The following is a 20,417-nucleotide window of genomic DNA, read 5'->3' as shown; positions in this document are numbered from 1 at the left end:
CCGCTTCTGATCAATAAATCTCTGGCTGATGTACTTTTTCCGAAACTCGGTTTGGAAGAACTCCCAAGTCACTCGCTCTCTAGGCACAACAGAAATAAACGTATTCCACTAATAATAGGCAGAATCACGTAGCAAAGATATAACACACTTCAAGCATTCATCGGGTGTGCAAGATAGTTCATCAAAAACCCGAATAGTTTTGTCCAACCAAAATTTAGCTTGCTCCGCATCATCGCTGTCTGTAGCTTTAAATTTAGTAGCCCCGTGTTTCCGAATTCTATCTACCGGGGGCTTATTTAACCTCATCTGATCAATCACCGGAGGTATCGCGGGTGTGGGGGGTATTAGTCGGGTGGGGGTTGTGGAACAGCCGTATTAGTTCAAATATACTGATTAAACCAATCATTCATCACGCTATAAAAAGCCTGTCTAGCTTCATCATTCTGATTACTAGCAATAGGTTGCGAGTCCACCGGCGCTGTCCCATGCGCGGGAGCAGGTGCTACACTCTCAACATCATTAGCTACCGCTCAATTGGGGTCGGGATCCATTACTATATGTAAACATATTTTTAACAGTCAGAAATCACCACACTATCAAATAAACACATAATGGCATGTATAGCTAAACCCACTCGTATTATGGTAGTCCTAGAATCAACTAAACCGTAGCTCTGATACCAAAAAAATGTAATGCCCCATACCCGAGACCGTTGCCGGAGTCGAACACGAGGTGTTAACAGACTTAATTCATTTTAAAATTTCCAAACAAGCTGACTAATTGCATCACAGTCGCTTTGAAAATCATATCTCGAGTTCCAAAACTCGAAATCCAGTTCCGTAAATTTTTCCTAAAACTAGACTCATACATCTATCTACAATTTTTTTTTCCAGAATTTTTGGTCGGGCCAATAAGTATAGTTTATTAGTTAAAGTCTCCCTTGTTTTAGGGTTTGACTACTTTGACCTCTGTTATTACGAATCAGATATCTCCCTGTACAGAGCTTCAATGACTATGCCGTTTGTCTCAAATAAAACTAGACTCAATAATGAATCTGTACATATAAATCATGACTTATAATTATCTTTGTAAAATTTATGGTGAATTTCAAAAGTCATAACAGGGGATCTAGAAATCGCTCTAGCCCTGTTTCACAAAAATTTAAACATCTCATAAAATATAGCTTATATACCTATTTTGCTTCTTCCATATGAAAATAGACTCATCAAGCTTCGATTCCATAACTTATTCATTATTTAATTCCATTTCTACTATTTTTAGTGATTTTTCAAATTTATGTCACTACTGCTGTCTGAATCTATTTTGTGGTAAATTTTACCTATTTCATGGTTTCCATGGATTAGCTAGCAATTTGACATACATAGCACCGAATATGATCATAATTAGCCATTCCAATGGCTAATCATTACCAAGCATTTCCACACCACTCAATAACCATATCATAAGACCATATATACAAATGATTATAATGCTATACTCAAAATATACAAGCCATATTCGCACGGCTATACGAATATACATTACCAAAAGATACTTAATTAACAACAAAGGTCAGTCCTATACATGCCATTATCAAAGTTCAACTAAAAGAGTACCAAAAAGAGGCTTAAATAGTGTGGATGACTTCGACTTTGACACTTCCGAGTCCGATAGCTGACGAACAAAATCTATAATACAGAGAATTTAAACAACAGAGTAAGCGTTTCGATGCTTAGTAAGCTTATAAGTAAGGAAATCATTTGAAAGAAAAACACAAAAGAAATAGCATTCATAAGGATAAATAAATGTCTATGCACAAGATCACATATTCATTTTAATTTACACTTCTATCAATATGTTTACACATTCGAAGTCAAACTTAACTAAATTTCATTTGAATCAATTTCATGTAACTCGAGTGAGCTATAGACTTCATATAACCTTAAGGAATGGCCGGGAGAGCATTATTCGATTACATAATCACAACTTATACCATACAAAAATTTTCCAATGTATATACGATCCATACCTGGTCATATTAGGCATTATGAGCAAATTAAACTGAATTATTACGACAGAATCACACCTTTCCAAACATAAATACTTCCAGTATTTGGCTCGGATGTAACAACCAGCACGAATGCCTTCGGGACTTAACCCGGTTATAATAACCCGTACGAATGCCTTCGGGACTTAACCCGGTTATAATAACCCGCACGAATGCCTTCGAGACTTAACCCGGTTATAATAACCCGCACGAATGCTATGCACATATATATGTCATAACCCATTAGCATTACTAGAAAACAAGTTCCACATGCTTATCAACCCTTACTCTTACGGCTCAATAGCTACATACAAGTAATACGATTTCATTTCGTTATTCCACATGAATTCTTTAACCATTCAGCTCCAAGTCATATAAAATAAAAATCATTTGTTTCACTATGTAATTTATATAGAACCATAAGATCACAACTTATCTACTATGCTTTTATATGATATCTATAAAAACATAAACTAAGTTCCGTTACTCAAAGAGTTACCTCGGTATATTGGAACGGTTGTGGATTGATTACTCTATTGCTTTCTCTTTTCCCCGATCCAACTTTGATCCCCCTTGCCCTTGAGCTTAATAAATACAAGTAGAAGTATTCAATATTTTTACCAATAATGTTTACTTGTTAATCACATTCGGCAATCACATATCAAACTCATTTTATTATAATTTATCATTTCCACAATTTATTTTAAACTTACAAATTTCATAAATAATACAATTTTATACATCATGGCTACTTTTGCCAAATGTTCATATAATTTAAATAACAATTCATCATTCAACTTTCAAACCAAAACGCCATTATATGACCACATATACATACATCCATATACTTAAGCTCAATAATTTTAATATAACATCAAGTACTCATTTTACTCATGTGGCCGATTATACTTGGTCATACATACACATAATCAAAAATAAATTCCAAAATTTTCACATCATTTATGTACTAAGCCGAATTCACTTGTCAGGTTCACATACATTCTTCAACAATTCCTTCTTTAAACAAACACATATTCGGCTAAAACAATGAAAATTTTAGCAGCTTTTAATTTAACACCTAATCAATTATAACACATTTAAGCATTCTTTTCATATTATCAACTCCAACCACATACATTACTCAAGTATAACATTTTCATATTCGGCAATAGTATCAAACATAATAGCCGATTCTTCTCACTTTGTATCTATGCATCTATTTGATCATTAGTTTAGTTCAAACACCCATACACACACAGCTTATAAGCAAATTTCATCCTTACATAGCCTATAGTTCTCTCGGCCACTCATTCCCTAACCTAACAAAACTTCAATTCGAAATCATTAGCCGAATATCAATTGACTTAAGCTACCTTTAAACTTTTACTTATCACCTCATACCAAACTATCAAAATGAACTAATTATAATTATATAAGTACTACCAAAACCGAAACCTATGCATAATATTATTTCTTATGCCCAAACCAAAGACCACATTCGGCAACTTTCATCCACGATTTTACCAAGCACAACCGATTACCCATTCTCTTCTCAAATCTAAATTCGGCACCTCCAAACAAAATAAGTTAAAAATTTAAACTTTTATGCTAACATAACCAGCAACTTAACACATCCACATAACTAACATGCTAATAGCATCAAAGCATCAACTAAAATTTTTAAGCTTCTTAGCCGAATCCTAACAACCCCAAATCCAACCATGAGATAGATAGAATTTAGACTAATCATCCAAAGGATGTATAAACTTCCAAAAGTAACATTGAACATACCTTAATCTAGAGAACCACCTTGGTCGAATTTTTCTTCTTCTTCTTCCTCTAGTTACGGCAATGGAGGAGCAACATAAGCTAGCTTTGGTTTCTCCTCCCATTAACCACTATTATTTTATTATCCATATTCTTTATTTTATTTTTTTAACACAAAATATTAACATAAAATCTTTATAATATGTTTTAATCCATAACATGGCCGGCCACTATCTAAAATTTGGCTAATTTGACATGCAAGTACAAGCATTTTCTAACATTCATTAATAGGCCACTTTAACATTTGCCTAGCACATTTCTAAATTTTCTCACACAAGTCCTATTTAATAAATTTCACATACTATATACAAAATTTAAGCATGAAATTTTCACACATGTATATTCATATATAATAAGCATCAAATATGACTGTTAATTATTTTTTTATGACTCGGTTTCGTGGTCCCGAAACCACTTTCCGACTAGGGTCAATTTAGGGCTGTCACATTACCCACACTCACTACTGAGGTAGCTCTCGAGCTCATTGGTGGTCTATTCTGATCCCGTCTGGAGTAACCTGAAGTTGCTTTAGAACGGCTAAAATCATCTCAGAACTTCTTTGATGCCGAATGGAATGACTTACTGGATGTTCTTTTGTATGCATCTCTAGCTTCAAAGCCAGCTTTCCTTTTCTCTTTCCCGAGCTCTTCAGCTTTGCAGGCTCACTCAATTAGTACCACAAACTCTTTTATCTCAAGTATGCCAACTAACAGTTTGATATCTTCATTCAGCCCATCTTCAAATCTTTTGCACTTTATGGCTTCAGTAGAAACACTCTCGAGCATATCAACTGAGTCTTACGAACTTCTATTCGTATTCTGTCACTGTCATCCTACCTTGTTTCAGCTTTAGAAATTCTTTACGCTTCTGGTCAATAAATCTCTGACTGATATATTTCTTACGGAACTCAGTCTGAAAGAATTCCCAAGTCACCTGCTCTCTCGGAACTACTGATACTAGGGTGTTCCACCAGTGGTATGCTATGTCTCGAAGTAGGGATATATCACATTTTAAACATTCATCTGGAGTGCAGGACAACTCATCAAACACACGAATGGTATTATCAAGCCAGAACTCAGCCCGCTCAGCATCATCATCATCAGTGGCTTTAAACTCTTCAGCTCTATGTTTTTTGATTTTATCAACAGGTGGTCTATTCATTTGCAAGGATCACTTACTTGAGGTACATCAGGCATGAAAGATGGATTAGTCGGGGGTGGAGGTTGTTGTGCAGCCGGGTTAGTCTGGATATATTGAGTGAACCAGTCATTCATCATTTGATAGAAGGCTTGTTTAGCCTCACCTTCTGGATTACTCGAAGTCGGTCGAGAATCAACTCGCACTATCCCTTGCACAGGAGCAGGCGCTACACTCTCGGCATCATCAGCTACAGCTCTGTCGAGATCCATTTACTATATGAAAACACATTTCAAATGTCAGAAGTGATCACACTATCATAATATAAAATTATGGCATGTATAACTAATCTCACACACACTACGTAGTCCTAGAACCGACTAAACTGTAGCTCTGATACTAATAAAATGTAACACTCCTAACCCGTATCCTCGCCGGAATAGGGTCAAAAGACATTACAGAATGATAACACAATTTTGAACAGTTATATATATATACATGAATAAATTCTGAAGATCGGTCAAATTTATTTCATAAACTAACACAACTCTTAAAATTTGAAAACATTTCACATCTCATGTTTATGCACTTATATCACTTATAAGCAATAAAATATAATATATCATCGAAAATATTTAGCTTATGCCGATATAACAAGGATAAAATATAAACTCCAATGAACATCTAATTAATATAATGCATGAGTATATATATATATTGGCTATTAAATTAATACTTAAAAAAGATCAAATATCGGTATATTATACAGATTACTATCTTTATAAATATATACAAGTAACTAACAAAATTATTACATAGTATCTATTCGAAGAACAACCACATGAGTCACATATTTTTTTTATATTTTTTTAATAGTCCAATATTTATACATGCTATAATCATATAATGGCTCATTCATAAAACTAATCTCTATGACTTTATTGAATGTTACGTCATGGTGATCGAATATAATTACAACAAAGTACCTGGTTATAATATCTATCAATCAATATAAATTATACTCGATTTACCATTCATCTCAACTCTATCATTTATCTTGCAAGTATTTAATTTAAATAATATATATCAAACCATCTCAATTATCAAGCCTATTTTCTCCATCAGTAAAGGAAATTAATTTATGCATTTCCACTACCGTACCACTAGGACATGTAGATTAGAACTAGTTGTAACAACTCGATACTCAACTTCTAAAAAGGAGCACGAAACATAATTTTGTTCTTACTAATTAACAACTAATTAGTAATTATTGGTTTTTAAGGATTAGACTAGCACGAGCTAAAATACAACCAAGATAAAACGATGCATTTTGGGGCTGATTAGTGAAACGATGTGTAGAAACAAGCTATTTAAATGGGGCATTTAGGTTTAATTAATGTTGTTTAATTTACCATTTATTTTTAACTAACTTTTAAATCTTATTTTCCTTTTGTTTCTTTCCTATAAATATGGAAACAAGGACCAGAGACAGTTATGCATTTTTGGAATATTGATAACTCAAAATTCGGGGAGTACACACAACTTCCTAGACTCTAGGTTAGTGTCCAAGTTATCCTTACCTATGGGTAGCAACATCAAAGAGGGTCACTATAGCTGACGAAAGACATCTGTTTACTATGGGTGTCTGTAAAGGGGTGGGTTGGGAAGTCCAAGGGATCTACTTCACTGCTAACTTTATGTCCAAGGGATCAACTTCACTACTAACTTTATGGTTTTACCTCTCAAGGGATGTGATGTAGTTCTTGGGATACAATGGTTGCTTTCCTTAGGGTCCATCAATTGGAACTTCAACTCCATGACAATACAGTTCACATCAAAGGGAACCCCTTGTATTATCAAAGGTGTCACACCTGGCAATATTGAAATGATAAGTCAGGGACAAACAAAAAAGTGTTTTTCCTTAATTGAAAGTGAGTTAGATCCTTCTGCCTTAGTTTTGACCAGTCGAGACCAGGTGACATTGTCAACAATCTTAATACAAGTAGTGCCAGAGGAACTGCAACTGCTCTTTAGTGAGTTCAAGGATATTTTCGAGACTATATTAGGCCTACCCCTTGCAAGGCTCCAAGACCATAAGATTCCCTTTAAAAATGAGAGGCTAGTTGTCGAAGTAAGGCCCTACAGGTACCCTATGATCCAGAAGTCTGAGCTTGAAAGATTGGTAAAAGTGATACTTAAAGCTGGGATAATAGGGGACAACTCGAGTCCTTTTTCTTCACCAGTAGTCATGATCAAGAAAAGGATTGGTTTATGGAGGCTTTATGTTGACTATAGACACCTTAACCAATTGACAATCAAAGATCAATTTCCAATTCCCGTCATCAAGGAGCTGCTAGATGAACTGGGACAAGCTAGGATCTTCTCCAAACTGGACTTGAGATTAGGATATCACTAGATCTGCATGAATGAAGTAGACATTCCCAAGACAGCTTTCAAAACACATGATGGCCACTATGAGTTCTTAGTGATGCCTTTTGGGCTCACTAATGCCCTATCTACCTTTCAAGGGTTAATGAACAGCATCTTCAAACTACTACTAAAGAAAATAGTACTTGTGTTTTTTATAATATTCTTGTATATTCCCCCACTTAGTTAGAGCACTTGAGGCACCTAAGGGAAGTTTTTGCACTATTAAGACAAGCTCTTGGTTAAGAAGAGCAAATGCTTATTCGGGACTAAGCAAGTGGAGTACTTGATGCATATCATCACCAAGAGGATTGTTTCTATGGATAAAACTAAGATAGAAAGTGTTGCAGCTTGGCTTACTCTTACTTCCATCAAAGAGTTAAGAGGCATTCTTGGCCTTTCAGCGTACTACAGGAGGTTTATCAAAAATTATGGTGTCATTGCAAGACCCCTCACCAACTTACTTAAGAGAGATACTTGGGGATGGGATGCACAAGCCACTACTATTTTTGAACACTTGAAATAGGCTCTATGCTCAGCACTTGTCTTGTAACACACCTTACCCGTATTCGATATCAGAATATGGTACGAGGCATTACCGGACTTAAACTCAAACAATATTCAAAACTGAGACATAAATTTCTATTCAAGTTTAAAACTTTTTGAAAACAGTCATATCATCCCTTAATCGAGCCTACAAGGCCCAAAACATGCATTAGGAGTGGTTCGGGACTAAACCGAGAACTTTAGAAAACTTCCCAACACTTACAAAATTTTTCATCAAAAAAGGGGTCACACGCCTGTGTGGATTGGGATATGCCCATGTGGGTAGGCCGTGTGGTCACACATGCCTGTGTCCCTAACCCGTATAACTCTTTGTTTATGACATCATTAACAAATTGAAATCACACGGCCAAGTCACAAGCCCGTGTGCTTAGGACGTGTGGGAGATTTAATTTTCATGTTTTTTCATAAAATAGGTGCAGACTTCACATGCCCTGGGCACACGCCCATGTCCTTAGGCCTTGTCCTTCACACGGCTGAGGCACATGGCCGTGTCTTTGCCCATGTGGCCAATTTGAAGCTAAAAATTCAAGATGCAGGGGATACACAGCCAGATCACACACCTATAGGGCAAGCTGTGTGTCACACACGGCCTAGATACACCCCCGTGTGGACGAAAATAAAGCTATTTACCAAGCCATTTTGCCACCCTTACTTGCACCAACTTACACAAAAACAACCAACACTAATCCAAGCATATATACATACAACCAATTCAGCCACAACCAAGCCATTCACACATCGGTTACATGCTATGTTCTATTACATACAACATCTCATACCTATCATCTCAAACCATGCAAAATCCACATCCATGAAAAACATCTTCATATTCATATATACTTAAACCAATATTAGCCAATTTCAATGGCCATTTACAAAATGAATTATCAATCATTATAAGCCAACACATTTGACCAAATTAAATATGACACATAACAAAATGACCAAGTCTCTATACATGCCATACTCAAAATAATGAAATCATAAATACCCAAAATGATAATTTGATAGTGTGAATGGATCTTCGACCGTCTTCGATCCCCGAGCTAGCTTGGTGACATTATAAGACAAGGGAAAAGAAAGTGAGTAAGCTTTAAAGCTTAGTAGGTTCCTATGCAAATAATTGGCATCATAAACACACTTTAACATGTATTTAACATAAAGTAAATTAACGTAAATGTCATTTTGAATTCATAATCAAGCTTTAAATAGATTTATTTAAAATCTTACATCATAACTTACTCGATCAAACCAATCCAAGGTTTCATCACATATCGAACTCATTAAGCATGAGTTTCGTGTACATACTTATACCAACTTGCAACTTACCATAGTCTTTCACAACATACCATAGTTTTTCCCAACTTTAACATTGCCGTTAAGTTTCTCGTTGAACCACTTGGAATTGAAAGAATAGTCAGGATATCTCACATAAATAGTACCATATCAATGCCATATCCCAGATATGGTCTTACATGGGATCTCATATCGATGCCAATAGTCCAACTATGGTTTTACACGAAATCTCATATCAATGTCATATCTTGGATATGGTCTTACACGTAATCTCGTCTAACCCTAATGTCATGACATTTGTATCCTAACAATTCCTAAGGTTCAACCGGGATATTTCTCACTTGTCATAACTTTTTCAAATTTATTCAAAAAGCAATTCAAAATTCATACAATAATAACACAATTAAAGCATAAATAATAATGCAATATTTACATACGAACTTACCTCGGTACCAAAAATAGTAGATAAGGATTTAATCGTCAAACACCTTATTCTTTCCTCGATCAAGGTCCGAACTTCATTTTTCTTGATCTATAATAACAAATTTAGCTTATTTAATATTCACATTATGAAAAAATTACCTTTTTGCCCCTAAATTTTTACATTTTTACAAATTAGTCCTTAGGCTCGTAAAATGAAATGCACTTAATTTCTTTGTTACCCAAGCCTGGCTGAACCATAATCATGCTCATATTAGCCAACATTTTTCATCAAATCAGATTTTTACTACCCATTTTATAACTTTTTACAAATAGGTCCTTTTTAGGTATTTTCATGAAAAATCACTTAGTAAAAGTTGTTTATTACACATCAAACTTTCATTTTCTACCATTAAATATCAGAACACATGCATGCCACACATGGGTAAATTTTTAAACATGAACCCTACTTCAAAATAATGGTAGAGATAAGTAAATCAGGTTACGAGGACTTCAAAAATGTAAAGAGCATTAAAAACGAGGCTATGGTGTACTTACAATCAAGCTTGAAAGATGAAAAAACCTAGCTATGGTGTAACACCCCTATAACCCGTATCCATCGCCGGAGTGGGTTATGAAGAGTTTCTAATCCAAAACTCAACATTAGTACATACACATTTACATAAGTTCATTAGAAATTATATGTATAGCCAAACACAATCAAAGATAGAAATTTAAACTTATACCGACATTCAAAAGTGGCCATATTCACATGGCTTATATACAAAGACATCTCAAAATATCATTCACTTAAGTCTATTCTATACATGCCATACTAGCCCCAAAACATAGTAGAACCAAAATGATAGATAGTGTGACGAGTTGCTGACAATCCCTTCCCGAGCAAATGACTGGAGTCAACAATCTATAAAATAGAGAAACGTAAAAAATGGAGTAAGCTTTCATAAGCTTAGTAAGTTTTAAGCAATGCAACAAATAAACTCAATTATACATCGATTATTCAATTTCTCAAGAGGTCATTTTCTAGATAAATTGCCATTTGGCCGAATATACACAAGCACATAATGCACAATTAGCATTCTTATTTCACTTAATCTGAATTCATATAACATAAATAAATCAAATATTTTCACATACTTTCACACCTTGACCGAATGTATCATGATCATAAATATAGATATAACATTTATTCACATATGTATCACATTATACACTTACGATTCAATTCAAATCATACTCACATATAAATACATAATACGTACCTGGCCAACTTAACGTATTGAATGTATTCAATTGTCGTTCTAACACGAGGTATCTTAGTTTTAGACTTTTATCAAATCACTGGCATTCAGCCTGCTAGGTTTAAAACTCGAATTCATTCACCGGCATTTCGCCTGCTAGGCTCGAAGCCCGATATCATTTCACCGGCATTATAGCCAGCTAGGCTCGAAAGCTCGAATAGTATCTCACCGACATTATAGCCTCCTAGGCCCAAAAGCCCGAATAGTATCTCACCGGCATTATAGCCTGCTAGGCCCAAAAGCCCGAATACTATCTCACCGGCATTATAGCCTACTAGGCTCAAAGGCCCGAATAGTACTGTACGATATTCAAATCAACAAGTTTCATATAACACAATCACACCAAATTAGGTACAAGCATCATCTGAATATATATCATCCTACATTTTAATTCACTTTTATCTCATTTCATCACTCACATTTATCATTTGATAGTTTACACGTAACATCTTACTCATATTCATCTAACACTATCATTTGATCATAAAAGCATATCACATTTTACTTCCATTTCAATTGCCATTCGGCCATATACATATATGACAAGTAATACTTAATTCTCATAATCCATCATGTCATTATCAGATATTATTTATATTTAACTACTTAAAACTTACCTCGGATGTTGTCGAACGATTACAATGGCTATTCGATTACTTTCTCCTTTCCCCTATCCAACTTTGGTCCTTTAAGCTCTTGAGCTAAATCAAACAAATTTACTTCTGAATCAAACACATACATACGACAATCATATACATTTCAAAAACCAATTCATTCGTATCATTTGTCCATGTCTATCTTATTATTCAACTAAAACAATAATTAAAAGCATCAATCATGTTTAACTAAACCTTAAGCTATAATAAAAACCACTCAAACATATTTATGGTCAAATATAGCAAGAAAACTAAATAGGCTTTACTAGCCACACTTAACTCAATTATAACATAACTCCACTTACTTATGAGCACATTCGGAAACTTGATACTAATTTAAAATCATGATACCATAACTCAACATTTATCAACATGACATTAGCAAAATATGCTTATGTCAAATTTGCTCCCAATCACATCTCAAAATTCAACAAGCTTAGGGCTCATTTAATAATTAAATTCCATTTCATGGCATCAAAACATTATCAAATGTATACTAATCCTAAATGACCGAATGTACATTAACTAAGCACTTAACAATTTTCTTTAAACATTAAACGCATTCGGCAATGATAAGGACAAGTTTAACAAACCTTAAATTCAACTTATAATTGTGCATATTTCATTCAAAGCATCCACACCAATTTATTATCCAAACATCCATAGTCGAATACACATATTCTTTCATTCATTCTTAACAAAATACTATCAAGCTTAAACCTCTATTTCATCATTTTAAAATGTAACATTACTCAATGTTATCTAAATTCACATTCGGCAACTACACATACACACAAGCCGGTTTCCCCTTATCATCTAATGCACCTATATGAACATTTAACTAGCTCAAACTTCACTCATCCACAATTTCGCATTAAAACCTAAAGACAACAACCAATCCCTTCAATTTCTTCCATGGCCGAACACACATAATGCACATATATGCTCATTTGTTTAGCTCAACTTCACCTATCTACCATTACTCATAAATAGAACACAAAACAACAACCATTTCCTTTAATTCAATTCATGACCGAATGCTCACAACACAACAAATTTTAAAAATTTAAACATGGGTTAACTAAGAAATGCTTTGGCCATGCTAATTTCACAAGAATTTCAAGAAAAATACATGAACATACCTTTGAATCATGTAGTAAATGACCGAATGTTGCTTGAGTTTTTTTTTCTTTTTTTCCTCTCCTAATTTCGGCTATGAAGAACAAAGATGAACAAGCTTTGTCCTTTTCCTCATTTTGTTATTTTATTTATCTTTATTTTATAATAATAAAGCCATTAAATTTTATAATGCTAATTTAAAATGCATATTTTGTTTATCATCATCATTATGGCCGGCCACTACACATTAAAGTGGGAATTTTGACATGCAAATCCACCTATTTTATACCATAAATTATTCGGCCACTACAAATTAACCTATCGCATTTTCAAAAATTTTCACATAAGTCCTATTTAATAATTTCACATACAAATGACAAAATCAAAGCATGAAATTTTCACACATGCACTTTCACATATAATAAGCACAGCATATAACATTTAATTATTTTTGTGACTCGGTTTTGTGGTCCCGAAACCACTTTCTGACTAGGGTCAAATTAGGGCTGTCACAACTCTCCCCCTAAGGAATTTTCGTCCCCAAAAATCTTACCAGCGAAAAGGTTAGGATAACGTTCTTTCATTGAGTCCTCTAGCTCCCAAGTCGCTTCTTCAACCCCGTGTTTGAGCCACAGTACTTTCACTAATGAGATTTTCTTATTTCGTAGTTCTTTTACTTCACGAGCCAAAATACGAACCGGTTCCTCTTCATAACTCAAATCAGATCGAATTTCTATCTTTGATGGACTAATCACATGTGAAGGGTCAGATCTATACCGTCTAAGCATCGAAACGTGAAAAAGATTATGAATCTTTTCAAGTTCAGGTGGCAAGATCAATCTGTATGCTACCGGCCCAATTTGTTCTGATTTCTCATACGGTCCGATAAATCTCAGACTCAACTTGCCTTTACGGCCAAATCTGAGTACCTTTTTCGAAGGGGAAACTTTAAGAAACACTTTGTCTCCGATTTGATACTCTATGTCTTTTCATTTCAAGTCCGCATATGATTTCTGACGATCTGATGTTTCTTTCAGACTTTCACGGATCATTTTTACTTTCTGTTAGGCATCTTTAATTAAATCAATTCCGAAGATTTTATTTTCAATGAGCTCAGTCCAAAATAACGGTGTACGGCATTTACGACCGTACAAAGCCTTGTAAGGTGCCATCTTGATGCTCGATTGAAAACTATTGTTATATGCGAATTCCACCAAAGGCAAGTATCATTCCCATGAGGCACTAAACTCAAGGATGCAACATCTCAACATATCCTCGAGTATCTGAATAATTCGCTCGGACTGAGCTTCGGTCTGGGGATGAAAAGCGGTACTAAAATGCAACTTAGTACCCAATGCTTCTTGCAATTTCTTCCAAAATCGCAAAGTGAATCTCGGATCTCTATTCGACACAATAGAAGTAGGTACCCCGTGTAATCTTACAATCTGAGAAACATACAATTTGGCTAACTTATCAAGTGGATAATCCATACGTACGGGAATGAAATGAGCTGACTTTGTCAATCTATCAATCACAACCCAGATCGCATTTTCTTGCTCGGTGACAATGGCAACCCAGATACAAAATCCATCGTGACTCGATCCCACTTCCATTCGGGTATCATGATCGGCTGAAGTAATCCCGATGGCACTTGATGTTCCGCTTTCACTTGTTGATATATCAAACACTTCGAAACAAAATCAGAAATGTCTCGTTTCATACCATTCCACCAATACTGACATTTCAGATCGTTGTACATTTTCGTACTACCCGGGTGAACTGACATTCGGCTCCTATGAGCCTCGTTTAAAATCATCAGAATAAGCTCTGAATTTCTCAGAACACATAATCAATTTTTGAACCTCAAACAATCATTGTTATCAATTAAAAACTCTGAATCCTCTTTCGAAACACATAATGCTCGCTTTGCAACTAATTCATCATCAACTTTTTGAGCTTCACGGATTTGTTGCATCAATAACGGTTTTGCTTTTAATTCCACTAGTAACACATCATCACCAGCGGACACAGACAGATGCACATTCATTGCTCACAAAATAATGTAACATCCTGAATTTGGGCCTAGAAGTTTTGGGCCTTGAGTATGGGAGCGGTTGAAGGCAGTTTATAATATTTTGTTGTGCTTGTAAATTTCATTAATGTTGGAGAAGTCCTGGGTTCAAATCTGGACTCTAGCAAAAATTTTGGTTTAAGATGAATCAAACCCTAGGTGTAGTAGGTAGGCCTTAAAAATATTGTTGGGGAAATTGTGCCACAAAAAGGAGTGTGGTGTAGTGGCAAGGTGGCGCCACTTAGGGGACAAGGAAGTGACGCCATAGAGGAAGCAAGGGGTCCAAGGTTCAAGTCTTGGCTCTTGCAATATATTTTGGTTTTTCTTTTTAATAAATCTGGAAGCAAGTAGGTGCGCTTTAAAGTTTAATGTGTTGGATTTATGACACAAATGAATTGATGGCCTAGTGGTGGTGGCGTGAGTTGGCATGTGAGAGGACTTTGGTTCGAATCCCTTGGCACGCAAAGGTTGATTATTTTGCTATGTTGGGACGGCAAGAGTTGGTGTAGGTTTTAAACTCTGGTGATGGAGGGATCCCACATCGGGAAGCTAACATAAGAGTGGATGCAAAGCTGGCTTTAAATAGAGAGAACCATGAGGAGAGTAAAGGTACCTTTCTTGGCTAATCCCTTTCGCTTTATGGCGTGCTCGTTTGGGTTGGGCGTCGGCTAAGAATGCTCGGAGCGCGGATTAACTCCAGTCTCCTATCAGGATTATCGTGTGGGAGATATCATCATCAATCATCATCAACCAGGTAATTTCCAGCCTTAGACGGATCAGAGCTGCGAGGGGCTCAGAGGAAGCCACACATACTATTTATGTTACAGTTTTGATTATTACTTTTAAATGTTTTTATGTGGGTTGTGGTAAAGCTGTTGTAATTTTCTAGATTTCAAATTTGGAATTTTATTTATTGTTCTTATAATTGCTAGTATTAGAACATGGTTTTCCAAAGCAACTACTGTTGTTCAAAACATCACGTATCTGCAATTGTTTTTAAATTAAGCTTCCGCAACTACTAAGATTTTTACAAAGTTGTTAAGAATGTTATTCAGCTGAGGTTTTCTAACAAGGTTTAAAAAGGGTATAAGTTTTTAATTATTAAGAAGGGTTTTTAATGGAAAACATGGTTTTCGAAAAACACTACAATGTGACACGCCAGATTCGACCCAAACTTCCAGGCTGGGTTTGGGGTGTTACAAATAAACAGTGATTTACGGCTTAAAGCATCAACAACCACGTTAGCCTTTCCCAGATGGTAATCAATGACAAGCTCGTAATCCTTCAATAATTCTAGCCAATGTATTTGTCTCAAATTTAAATATCTCTGAGTCATCAAGTACTTGAGACTTTTGTGATCAGAATACACATGGCATTTTTCCCCGAACAAGTAGTGGCGCCAAATTTTCAAAGCGAAAACAATAGTAGCTAACTCGAGATCATGAGTCAGATAGTTTTTCTCATATGGTTTCAATTGTCTCGAAGCATACGCTACAACTCTACCCTCTTGCATCAAGACACAGCCCAAACCATTCAGAGACGCATCACTGTAGATCACAAATTCTTTACCTGATTCTGGCTGAACTAACACTAGGGCTTCAGTCAAAAGAGTTTTCAAGTGATCAAAAATTTTCTAGCACTTTTCCGACCACTCAAACTTGATACCTTTCTTAAGCAGCTTTGTCATCGGTGTTGCTATTATCGAGAAACCTTTCATAAACCGTCTGTAGTACCCGGAAAGTTCCAAAAAACTTCTAACTTCTGAAACATTTCTCAAAGGCTTCCAATCGAGTATAGCTGAAATTTTACTCGGATCAACTCGGACACCCGATGCGGATACAACATGCCCCAAAAATCTGACTTCCCTCAACCAAAATTCACATTTACTGAATTTCGCATATAACTACTTGTCTAAAAAAATTTGCAATACCAACTTCAAGTGCTCGGCATGATCAGTTTCATCGCGTGAATAGATTAAAATGTCATCTATAAACACGACTACAAACCGATCCAAATACTGTCTGAAAATCTGATTCATTAAATCCATGAAAACAGCAGGGGTATTAGTGAGCCCAAACGGCATCACTAAGAACTCATAATGTCCGTACCTCGTTCTGAAAGCAGTTTTAGGCACGTCAGAGTCTCTAACTCGCAACTGCTAATAACCCGATTTCAAGTCTGTCTTCGAAAATATTGAGGCTCCTTTCAGTTGATCAAACAAATCGTCAATTCGCGACAACGGATATTTATTCTTTATTGTTACCTTATTAAGCTGACGATAGTCAATGCACATTCTCATGGTTCCGTCTTTCTTTTTCATAAACAGCACTGGTGCACCCTAGGGAGAAAAACTCGGTCGAGCAAAACCTCTATCTGTCAACTCTTGCAACTGAGATTTCAATTCTTTTAATTCAGTTGGTGCCATACAATATGGAGCTATCGAAATAGGTGTAGTCCCTGGTACTAGTTCAATACCAAACTCTACTTCCCGAACAGGTGGTAATCCAGGTAATTCCTCGAGGAACACATCCGGATATTCACAAACCACAGGCACAGTCTCAAGTTTCTTTTCTGATTCTTTGCTATCGAGTACGTACGCAAGATATGCTTCACACCCCTTTTTCACATATTTCTGAGCCAACATCGAGGATATTACTGCCGGTGATCTATTCAAATCAGTAGACTCAACTCGACTTATCTCATTATTTGAACACCTCAAATCAATTGTCTTTCGATTGCAATTCACTACTGCATCATGCACAGTTAACCAATCCAAACTGAGAATAACATCAAACTCGTCAAACGGTAATAACATTAAATCAGCCAGAAAGCAAGAACCTTGAATCATCAGGGGACATTTCTTACATACTTTGTCAACTAGCACATAACGACCCAAAGGATTCGACACCCGAGTTACAAACTTAGTAGACTCAACAGGTAGAGTCTTACTGGATGCCAAATTTCACACACATACGAATGAGTAGAATCAGGATCAATCAGAGCAATAACATCAGTATCAAAAAGAGTGAAAATACCGGTAATAACATCTGGCGAAGAAGCATCCTTGCGTGCGCGTATAGCATAGGCTCTGGAAGGAGCACGAGCCTCAGAATGTATAGCAGTATCTTTGGTTCCTCTCTGATTTTCACTAGCATTACCCGCATGTCTAGGTGGTCTGCCTATTGTTGAAGTGTTACTAGGTCTCCCACTCGGATCAATATTCTGTTCAGCTAATTTCGGAAAGTCTCTGATAAAGTGATCAGTTGATCCACACTTGAAACAAGAGCGATCATGAAATCCACAGCTTCCTAAATTCCATTTACCACAATGCTTGCACTCAGATCTGTCCTGACGATCATTGCCGACACTGGTAACAGAGATGGCCCGCGTACTCACTGGGGATCGATTACGGTCCTGTCTAGAAAAACCCGAAGTGTTCTTAGATCGGCCTGAGTCATCTCTAAATTTCTTCAATGACTGATGAAAGGATTTTCCCGAAGATCTTTTACGGAACTCTCTAGCTCCATCATCAGCTTTTCTTTTCTCTTTATCTAGCTCTTCGGCTTTACAAGCTTGCTCGACAAGCGCTACAAACTCTTTGATTTCCAGAATACCCACCAATAGTTTGATGTCTTCATTCAACCCGTCCTCGAAGCATTTACACATGATAGCCTCAGAAGAAACACATTCCCGAGCATATCTACTAAGTCTGACAAACTTTCGCTCGTAATCAGTAACTGTCATAAAACCCTGTTAGAGCTCGAAAAATTCCTTCCATTTTTGATTGATGAATCTTTGACTGATATATTTCTTACAGAACTCGGTTTGAAAGAATTCCCAAGTAACCCGCTCTCTCGAAACCACTGAAACCAAGGTATTCCACCAATAGTAGGCAGAATCACGTAACAGAGATATAGCACATTTTAAGCACTCATCAGGTGTGCACGATAATTCATCAAACACGCGAATGGTATTATCGAGCCAAAACTCAGCCTTCTCGGCATCATCACTGTCAGTAGCCTTGAACTCAGTAGCCCTGTGTTTTCGAATTCTATCAACCGGGGGCTTGCTCAATCTCAACGGGTCGACTACCGGAGGTACCACAGGTGCAGGGGTTGTATTAGTCGGGGGTGGGGGATGTGAAACAGCCGGATTAGTCTTGATATACTGAGTAAACCAATCATTCATCATAGCATAGAAGGCTTGTTTAGCCTTATCATTTTGATTACTAGCATTCAATTGAGAGTCCAACGGTGCTGTCCCTAGCGCGGGAGCAGGCGCTACACTCTCTATGTCGTTAGCTACCGCTTGATCGGGATCAGATTTCATTACTATACAAAAAACACATTTCAACTGTCAGAAATCATCACACTATCATATTAACACTTTATGGCATGTATAGCTAGACTCACACGCGTTACATTAGTCCTAGAATCGACTAAATTCGTAGCTCTGATACCAATAAAATGTAACACCCCTATAACCCGTATCCGTCGCCGAAGTGGGTTATGAAGAGTTACTAATCCAAAACTCAACATTAGTACATACACATTTACATAAGTTCATTAGAACTTATATGTATAGCCAAACACAATCAAAGATAGAAATTTAAACTTATATTGACATTCAAAAGTGGCCATATTCACATGGCTTATATACAATGTGACACCCCTAAAGTGACCCTAGTCGGAAAGCGGTTTCGGGACCACTAAACCGAGTCATAAAAATAATTAACTGTCATAGTTGATGCTTATTATATGTATATATGCATGTGTGAAAATTTCATGTTTAAATTTTGTTAATTGTAAGTGAATTTTATCAAATAGGACTTATGTGAGAAAATTTAGAAATGTGCTAGGCAAATGTAAAGTGGCCTAATAATGCATGTTGTGAAAATGATGGGTTTGCATGTCAAATTACCCAAAATTAAAGCATAGTGGCCGGCCATGCTATGGGTGGAAACATGTTGTAAACATGTTGTGTAGTGTGTTATGTTAGAAAGAATAAAAAAGGGGTTAGGATTAAAGTAATGCAAAGGGAGGAGTGATGAAAAAAAATTGTCTCACCCATGGCCCCCCTCCATTGCCGTGAATGGAAGAAAGATAACAAAAGAAAAAAATTACATGCTCATCTTTCTTCTTGGTTGCCGAATTTGGGAAAAGGAATATTGAAGAGGAAAAACCAAGGAATTCGGCCATGGCTATCCTAGTTTAAGGTATGCATTGTGATTATTTTTTTTATGGACTATGAGATTAGATTGATAAGTGCATAACTTATTTAACCCATGGTTTAATTTCATGCATCAATAGACAAAGGTCCATTCGACAAGTGCTAAATTGGTGTCATTTTGATAAGGTTTTTTGAAAGATGTTAATTATTTGTTAAGTAGCTTAAATGATGTTTGAATGAGTAGAATTCATGGTTGAAAAGTATAAATTGAAGGTTGCCGTATGAGTGTATATACATTTTAGATAGAAAAATGTTGTTGTTTAGTTGAATTTTCATTTGATAAATGTTCATTCGGTCAA

This window comes from Gossypium hirsutum, chromosome A08 (assembly GCF_007990345.1).
Source record: "Gossypium hirsutum isolate 1008001.06 chromosome A08, Gossypium_hirsutum_v2.1, whole genome shotgun sequence".
In the NCBI taxonomy this organism is placed as follows: domain Eukaryota; kingdom Viridiplantae; phylum Streptophyta; class Magnoliopsida; order Malvales; family Malvaceae; genus Gossypium; species Gossypium hirsutum.
The sequence above is the reverse complement of the archived record's forward strand: the minus strand, read 5'-3'. Positions refer to the sequence as shown.